The sequence below is a fragment of the Cynocephalus volans genome, chromosome 1 (genome assembly GCF_027409185.1).
Source record: "Cynocephalus volans isolate mCynVol1 chromosome 1, mCynVol1.pri, whole genome shotgun sequence".
NCBI classification, from domain to species: domain Eukaryota; kingdom Metazoa; phylum Chordata; class Mammalia; order Dermoptera; family Cynocephalidae; genus Cynocephalus; species Cynocephalus volans.
The window spans coordinates 157,564,067-157,574,078 of record NC_084460.1 but is presented as its reverse complement, the minus strand read 5'-3'; the positions used below and the strand labels follow the sequence as shown (position 1 = coordinate 157,574,078).

General features: G+C 33.8%; 1 pseudogene; it reads right to left on the bottom strand.

The window, feature by feature from the left end:
* Window positions 1–342: 342 nt before the first annotated feature.
* On the bottom strand, window positions 343–1,088 carry LOC134362447 (mortality factor 4-like protein 1; annotated as a pseudogene).
* Between the last annotated feature and the right edge of the window lie 8,924 nt (window positions 1,089–10,012).

The following is a 10,012-nucleotide window of genomic DNA, read 5'->3' as shown; positions in this document are numbered from 1 at the left end:
GGGGTTATTTATTTTTTTACATTACTGATACTACTAATTTGACATTACCAAACCATTCAGAACATAATTAAAATTAATTATACCATTGAACTCATCATATTTATTTATTTACTTAATTACTTTTTGAAATTTAAAGAAAAAGTTTATTGAACATCTGAAAAACAATTCCTAAAAGATCGACTTTTCCAGAAAACTGTAGCTACACAATGCATTGTGTCTATCATGTCAAAACATGCATTAGACACAAATACAAAAACCATTCTTCAATAATTTGAGCAAAGAAAATTCCTAAGGAATGATATGGTTGACTTGCAAAGAATGGGCTCTTGACTTCAATCACCATTAAAAAAAAACGAAAAATAGAAAAAGGAGGACATATGGATGAGTTGCAGAATTCTTTATCAGATACTTTAGGAAATCATAAAGATAATTCAGTAGTAGAGCAGGGCTCTTCTCATCCAGAGGTGTATAGGCCGACATAGCTCCAATTCCTACAAATAATCTCAGTAGGTGTGGTGCTCCATATACCTGGGATATGGGTGCATCAGGGTGATCTGCGAGGATTTCAGCACACTGCCGTCTGTCAAATTTGTAGAGTAGCTGAGTGCCCAGCATTACAGTGAAGTATTCTTTTATCCCTGCCACAACTTCATTGACAGCATACTCCTTATTACCTGTGTTTCCTTGAGATTTCTTGTAGTTTGCATAATCCTCTAGAATGGAGTCCACATTCTTCTTGGCAGGAAGATAAAAGAGCTGTTTTCGCCTGGTAATTCAGGAATCTTTACTATAACTTTAACTCAGTTCATGAATGTTTCCTCATTTTCAACAGTAGGATCTACCCAGCCCTTTTCTTCCGAGGAGGCTGAGGTGTCTCAGTGGTACTGCCATCATCTCCATTTCCATGTCTTTGCTGTTTGTTCTTTTTTGTTTTCACTTCAACATTTTGCAGATCAGATGTCTTCTTCCCTGGGACAGCCCCTCTCATCTCCCCCTCTGCACACTGCTCCTGATTGGCTTGTTGAAGTTCTCACTGTTTCTGCCTATTGGTGTCCACGTATCTGAGTACTCTGCTCTCTGGAACCCATTTATCCTAATTCTTATTCCAACCACTGCAATGTATAAACTATTTCACTTGTTTGTCTTTTACGGCAACCTTTACACACTTTCCTTCATAAAGTAGAAGCCCATGAAAACACAGCACTCCCTCACCGTCCTGGAATTTAGGCTTCAGGTCCTGCTTCAGAACCATTTATTGGAGATTTGCTGCCTCCCCACCCCCCGCCCTCTACTTTGCAGCCCACCCAACTCTGCGCCATCAGACACACTGCTGTCACACACCACCAGCTTTACATCTGCATCATACATATTTCAATAAGAACAGTAAATTATTTTTCCTCCTAAAGTATGTGTGGAAATTTTCATCATTATTATTTAATTCAAGGAAAACCATTGAGAATTTGCTTCAATTGTAAACAATCCTTTTAAATATTATCTATAGCAAAGGCTATTTAAAATGAAATAATGCCTATAGTTATGTTCTTCCTGAATGTTTTAAAATTTTTTTTGCTTATTTTATTTAACCAACTATTTTTAATCACCTGTGATATATCAGAAACCACACTAACAGTAAATTCCCTAAAGACAATTAACAATATCAGTTTCTAACTATTTATACTGACTCAATGTAGAAAATCATGCCTTTCGCCTTACTGTTCTCAAACTTAATGCTCCTTTTTATCTATACCCTTCATAGAGAAAACTGGGCATTTACTTCCCAGATTCAACCAGGGCTCAATGTCATCACCATTCATAATCTTTTTCTTACTGTATCAATTTTAGCCAATTTAGCTTTATTGATGTCATTGTAGGACTCCCCAACTCTCAGCACTTCCTGCATAAATGGTGACTCTGCCCAGATGTCTAAAACAACTGTCCAGGTAAATGGAAATTTTATTAAATGCATTTATACATAGAATGAGACTACTAAGAAAAAATATTTATCTAAATTTTCAATAATATTGTTCGAAAGAGTACAATGCTGTTTCCAAAATTTTACATGTTGCTCAAATCTCCAAATTATGGAACTGTATAATTAGTGGAATAATAAAAATCTTATAAGATTGTATTTAAGAGATCCATATAGCAGACAAATTACACTGTACTAATTCCATAATATAGATATCAATGTTGGATTATTTCAAACTGACTTTACAGAAGCAGTATGAATTATAATCCAGTCACAGAATAAAGATGTCATTATGAAACATTTCAGGATGATATCATTCCAAGAGTCCACCTGGGCCATACGAATAAATGTATAAATAAGACAAAAGCTAATATGAGTTATTAATCTTCCATATACATATAAGTATATATCTTTACATAAATTAATATGCTGATTTGTTTTGCTCATATATTAAGATAGATTACGAATGCAAGGGTTTGAGGAAGGGAGAAAAAATGATTAAGGATGTGAGAAAAGGTAGAATTGGGGAGTTCAAAATTGGTAAATCCCTATTTAATACTGGGATATTAGAAGTAAAGGACAACCCTAAAAGTTAATATATTTGTTGCATATCTGTTGCTTATAACAAAAATACCTGCAACTGGGTGATTTATGAAGAAAACAAAATTTATTGCTTACAGTGTCTAAGTCCAGGAAACACCTCTGGAGAAGGTTTTGGTGGTGATTTCAGTGATGCAGGGTATCACATCGTGAAATGGCAGAGAAGAGAGAGCAGACAGAGAGACACAGACTTTCCTCTCTCTTCTTTTAAAGCCCTCAGAACCACACCCCTGACCACCATTTTTAATCCATTCACTACTGCATGGTCCTATAATCCAATCACCTCTTCAAGGCTCCACCTTTCAATTACCCCGTAAAAGGATTTCCCACCCTCTTAACAGTCATAGTACCGGCCCAGTTTCTAAGACATAAAACTTGGGGGACACAATTCAAGCTTCACTGAGTTTTGGGGGGACATAATTCAATCTTCTATGATATTTTTTCTTATAGTAGGATATTAAAAAATAGAAACATAAAATATAAATATATAATAGACACAAAAATATGCTCTTATAAATGATAATTAAATGAAATGAAAATAATAGTGATTTATACCATACTTTAGTTTTTGCATTGTCAAAAAAACGAAAAGAATTATTACTCCTAGAACTGGTGACAGCATTGTGTTGTGAGAGAAATTAAGGCTCTAATTTACTGCTAGGTGGAAGTTCTTTTATAATATTTGTAAAACATCTTGTAACAAACATTAAATATAAATTTGCACACATTTTAACCCTTCAATTAATTGTACACACTTTTATCTATCAATTATAACTATACTTGAAAATTAATCCAAGGTCTATAGACAGGTGGTGTTATTTACAGTGCTGTTGCTAATAATAACAATGAAAATAACTTGCTTGTCAATTAATTGACAATTTGTGAAATAGTTTATGATGCATCTATAAATGTTTTATTATGTAGCCAATAAATATATTCTTAATAAATATGTACATCAAAAAACATGAACTTGTATATATGGCATATTTAAATACATACAAGGGAATGCTATGTAGTCGACTGTTTAATAGTTTAATACCATTTAAAAAAATTGTTAATGTATGTTAACAGATAAATTAACATACCAGAAATTAATAAAAAAAAATAAAATTCATTATTTCTGAAGGTGAGGATTAAGAAGGAATTTTCAATATCTACTTTTTCATGTTTTAAAGTTTTACAATAGTATTTCCTAATAAAATTATAATAAAAATAATTCAATTATACTGAGAATGTTAAAATAAAGCTAGAGCTTTAGAGAACATATATGAAACCTTCAACTTCAAAGACAAGATAGCAAAATAAGCTAATGTGCTGCTCTCAGAAGTATAACTGTTTTTTTTTAAATCATATAGTAGAAATAAATTGATTAAAGAAACTTAGGTCAGTGTTTTATCCTACTTTGTTTTACTAAATAATGAAAAAAGGTGTCTGGAAATCAGTTATCCTGCCTCCCTCCCATTGACTGTTCTTTTCACATCATACCCATACATCTTTTAGATATAAATTACCTATTTAAAAGTAAGTATATCATAGTGTAACTCTCCATGATTATTTTTCTCCTCTTCACTTTTTAATTTATTTTCAGGGTTTTCCTTTTGTTATTCTGAGTCTAGTGCAGTACCATGCAATATACAAATTTATTATGACCTAGCTGGCAGTTGAGGTTTGAAGTTTTTCTTATTTGAGTCCATCATATGCATTTGAAAATTTATATACTTTTGATTCTAAGAGCACCTTTTTTCTTTCAGATAAAAAGGCTCAGCTTTCAGGCAAAAAAAAATCTTAGCAACTTTAATCTAAAATTTAAGACAAACAAAACCATTGTAATAACAATGCTACATTTTTAGATAAAACACATTGAGAAGAAATTAGTTTTTTAAAATGTAGCAGATACTGGTTGCCAGTTGTAGACAAAGTACTTTCATATGTGCTGTGCAAAGTCAAGACACGAGAAAATATCATTTGTATTTGTGTAAAATATTACTGAAACTGACCGGTAACCAGTTTTCCTCTCCTTGAGCTTAAGAGACTGTATAATTCTCTGCTCAGTTCCAATTAGGCAGGGCTATGTGACTAATTCTTGCTAATGAAATGTGAGGAGTAATTTATGTCTTTTCCAGTTGACAAAGGGTAAAGCTCATGTGCGATTCTCCTCTCTCTCTCTTTCTTTCGCCAGTAGTGGTCGTAAAAGTTCTGGGGTTATTTGTCACTGTGACAAAACTTTGTCTATACTGACTGTTATACTGCTGATAATAATTTCAAACATAATGTATGATAATTCTTCACACCAGCTTGGTACAGGTAGGCCAAGGATAGAAGTCAAAGCCTGGCAGAAATCTCACCACCTAAGGAGAGGCAGATAGTAGAACTGGCAGGTAGTGACATGTATAAGTAGGATATGGAAAAGTCCACAGAGTGCCTCATCAGTTACACACATGATTTGAGTTACCATCAGCACCAGTGTTTTCAATAGGAATTAGTTCAGATGATGCATGACCTCAAGGATAAGAACCCTGGAGTCAGAAGAATTAGGAGAGCTAAAACAAATTTCTTATCTGGCCTGAATCATTTTTAAATCATCCATAATTATTAAAATATTAAAATCCTGTAAAACCACAAGTTATATTATATTCTATCTACACTGTGAGCAAGATCCCCAGTTTTAGAGGAGAGGAGAAAATAACCATGACCACTGCAAGTGAAAACTCACCCATTTCTCTTCATTGTTATCTCACTGTCTTGGAGACTTCTGTTTGGTTTGTCTACACAATTTCTAGTTCATGAGCACAATAGTCACTTACATATCATGAGTTCCTGTAATTTGTCACCTGATAACAATATAATTTTAATTGTCCAGATAATTAAACTCTTTGCATTTATGCTATACACAATTGATACCTATCCCACATCTTTTGGACCTGTATTAGTCTCCTAAAAAATAAACACACACACACCCACCAATTACATTGTCTCAAATCTCTAGATTTTTTCTGGTTCTTTATATGGGATCTGACTTCAGCACAGTGATCTGGAGATGAAAGTTAGAAAGATTGGATTGACATATGACAGAATATATAGGACTATAGGCAAGAGCAGAAGATCAGCAATAACACCTAATGAGCCAACCAGTCAATCTTGGCAAAGAGTGAAAATAAGACTTGACTGCAAGGCTTCTCTTACAGATTCAATGTAAGTAATGATAAAAATCTCAATGTACTATGTAAATTATAATAATATCTAACTTTTTCAAAGAAAATTAAGACTCCTTAAATTATATTCCAGTTTTAATCATAGGGAATCGAACTTATATGTAAGTCTCCAGTTAGTTGTATTCTTTAAATGATTTTCCAATACACTAACACCCAGAAGGGAAAAATGAAACTTATTATAATAAGAAAGGATGCACTTTGTTGAGCGATCAATAGGTAATTTTGTCCATTGACCCTTTCTCTACTCTTTGCCCCCAGGTGAACAAAGAGAAATAGCTATGTGCTAATGCAGTGCTTTCAGATTTTTATTTATCATTGCAAATTCGTTAACTCAGTCCTGTTTACAGGCATTTGTCACATTATAACTAATGTATTTAGATTTACATTTTTCTAGATTTCCTGAGTCATAAAGAGAAAATAAATAAGAGTATCTTTATGATTTCTTTTCCTTTGTCAGTTTTGATTTAACAGAATCTTATTCTGAAGATTGCGAAGACTGACCTTGTCAGTAAAGAAATGAGCACTGATATATTTTGGTTTAAAAGGTATTTGGAGGCTCCGACAAATTTTAAACATCTAGGACACGGGTGATTTTTATTCTTAAAAGTCAGTGTATGTAATACACGCATACCTCAAAAAGGTCATGGAATGATTTGTATTGTCTTTAAATTCTACTTTTCCACGAACTTTTTGAAGTACCCTTGCATAGACTGTATTTAAAGCGTTTTTGGGCAACTTCAGTGATGCTTTTATTATTAGGCAAACCTTTATGTAAATATGCAATGCCTTGAAAATACAGTGATAGGGTCTTAGGATAGAAACCAGAGATCTATGGTAACAGTAAAACATACCCTTCGGCTACACCACCTAAGGACAAGTAGAGCAGCCCGGTGACTTGAGGAGGGCATCAAAGGCAATAGTACAAGGGAAAGGGCTGGCAGAACACACACTGGGCCCACCTTCTCAGTTTGAACCAAGACAGAGGGAGGCAGAACAAACTTTCTTTACTACAAAATCATATTTCATTGGAAAAAACTCTCAAGGCTTTAAGGGAGTATAAAAATTAATTTTAAAATAAATAAAGTCCTATGTGCAATTGTTATTTACATTGGTTGAGAAAATTTAATTCAATCAGGAAAAGTAGAAATTCATTCTTATTTTTTTAGATTCAAAGTAAATGAAAATAACACACTGGATAAGAAACATAGAGTTAATGCCTGTTAAATCTTGCTATTAACTCAGACTACTGGAGCCACATAATAACCCTAATGCGTGGTGAATGAATTATGCCAGAATAAAGTCCTTTTCAGAAAGTAGTATTTAATTGGTGAATGCTCTTTATCTCAATAGAATTAATTTGCATTTAAATGGGCATTCCTTCTAGTAATTATCTGTGTAGATTTTTTATTTTTAATATAAAAGTAGAGTACCTGCTTTAGTACATTTAGAGATTAAAGCATGCTTGGATTAACAATGGAAATGTTAGACAATTAAATTAATATATACTTTTAAAGTTATTTTTTCTACCACTTAAAAATTAAATTTATTAAATATTTTTAAGGAAATAATACACTCTCCATTCCAAATAAGGCAAGAACATTTTTTTTTTTTATTGATCTTAGTATAAATATCCATGTTGGTTGGATAATTGCACATGTGCTATTAACTAACATAAACTAGTCCTCAATTATCACCACTATTGATATCAAAATTTTTTCTCAAGTAAGCTTTAACCTTTAAAAACCATTCAGTACAAATTTATAAGATTGTAGGAAATATAAGGAGTGAATATATGTATCAGTTAGCCTATAAATTCTTAGCCTATAAATTATTAGCCAAGTAACATTCTAAGAAAAATTTCAAATTAATAGTAAATAAAAGTAAAACTAATTTCGAATGATAAATACTATAGGATGTTAATGACTACCTTAAAACACCATGAGAAAATATAGCTCTGATGCAAATTCTCAGATCATCCTGGCATTATTTTTAATGAAAAGGGATGACAGCCAAACAGTTACTCTGTTAAGCTACTAATGTAATCCGTTGTTGAGAATCCCTTGGTCTCTCTCCAATCTACTTCCTTTCTTCCAACTTCATTTCTGAGAAGTAATGAATCACCTCTAGCAAAAAAGAGAAAGAAAATTAAAGATCAATATGCTTACCTGAATACTGATTCTATTTCTTGTACAATAGGAGTGGGTTGATTCTACCAGTTCTGTTATACAAAGTAGTATACAAGATTAGGATTAATTTACAGCTCATCTGAGGTAGATTTTTAGTTAGGTCCAGTGATATATGGAACTTTGGTCCTGACTGTTGTCCAAAATAGCAATGAATTGTACAAATACTGATTTATAATATACTGCTTAAAGTCCTTAAACCCTACTGAAGATTCCTTACACCAGCTTGTCTACATTGTTTATTAAAATGCATAGAATATATTGTTCTATATCTGCATCTGGTTTTGGCTATGTGAGCAGTGGATAATAAAATATTTCAGTATGTCTGTGCCTTTGTGTATCTGAGACTAAGGTATCTTCAGTATTTGGTGGTTTATGACCCAGTCACAAAGTGTTTCTTTTGTAACTGAGCAAGGGTTCTTTAAACTGTACCTCAGTGTCTCAAAACTTTTTGATTTTGCCTGTGTATTCTGAATCTTTTCCCATGGAAAAAACTATAACTGTAGAAAATTATACTTAAAAAATTAAAATCTCTGCTTTTAGGATATACAGCAAATGGAGAAACATTTATTTAAGAAAATCTTCTAAATCTTGGTAAGAAGAGTGAAAGACTGGTGCATTTATACCACAATTGGCTATTCCTTACCTTCTGCACCAGCTCAGACATTGGAGGGTCTACTCATACCATATGTAGTCAAAAACAAAGGATTCCTTCTCTCCCCAGGTCCTATCCCAGTCTAAGGCTATGGTATCTCTCCAGAATGGAAAGTCTGACAACATTTCTCATTTTACCTTCACCCTCCCCCCACCCCCAATCTCCATATTTCAGAAGATTAATTCCAGGCAAGAGGAGATTAGAGGTTGGAGCTCCCTTCTGCATTGAACACCCACTAGTAGGGGGGAAGGTCTACCCAAGCAAGACAATCTTGAGCACCCATCACCACTGCCATGGCACACTCACAAGTCATAGGTTGCATGCTGGGAGAAGCAAGTCATGAAGACCAGGAACTATTGCCCCTCACACAATGACTCATGAGTCTCTTTGAGAGAAGGGAGCCACTCTTCCTGCCATAAATTGTAGAACAGTAGCACAGAATATTATCCCAGGAGGAGAGGCAGGTTTGTTGCTCTCTCTAAGGGGACTGTATTTGTTTGAAAGTCAAACCTAAGGGTGCAGTCGAAGCCAATGGAGATTTTTGTAGGAAGTAATAATGAGTGTGGTTGCTATATAATAGCAACAAGCTAAACCATTGATCAGTTAGAAATTAAAAGAGAGAACCACATAAAGAGACAGCTAAGAAGAACCTTCATGGGGTCAAAAGAAGCCTAAAGACTAGACTTAATAACTACCTTTGCTAGGGGCCTAAATTTAATAGGATCTTTCTGTGGAACAACTTGTGCCCAGGGAATTGACAAAAATATTGTTTTTGTATTCAGTGGAAAAATAGTGGAGGCTAACAGCTAGTTGTGATACCAATAAAGGTGATCAGCTAGATTTTGACAGAGACATGAGGGACAGCATCAGTCAAAGAGAGTCCTCCTAACCCACTGTCATCACAGGGTGGCTGTTTGCTTGCAAAAGCTTTCATCTTCTGAGGAGTGACATCAGAGGCTACATACAGCAGGGAATATGGGCTTCACTGAAGTACTTCACCCAAGTCACTAAACAAGCAAACAGCAGCGACAAGCACCAGAGGTGAGTTCAGGTTTAGCAACTCAGTAGAGTTGCTATAGTACGTTGTCTAATACATTCAGTTTTCAACAACATAATATAAGACATGCAAAGAAACAGGAAAGTGTATCCCATACACAGGAAGAAAAAAACAAAAAAGCGAGAAACAGAGACTTCTTTTGAAAGGGCTGCGGTATATACATAACAGACAATGAATTAAAAGAGATACTATAAATATATTCAAAGAACTAAAGGAAACCATGCTTAAAAAACTAAAGGAATGTATGATGGTATTGTTTCATCAAATCAAGAACATAAAAAAGAGATTAAAATTAAAACAAACCATCAAATGCAAATTCTTGAAGTGAAAAGTACA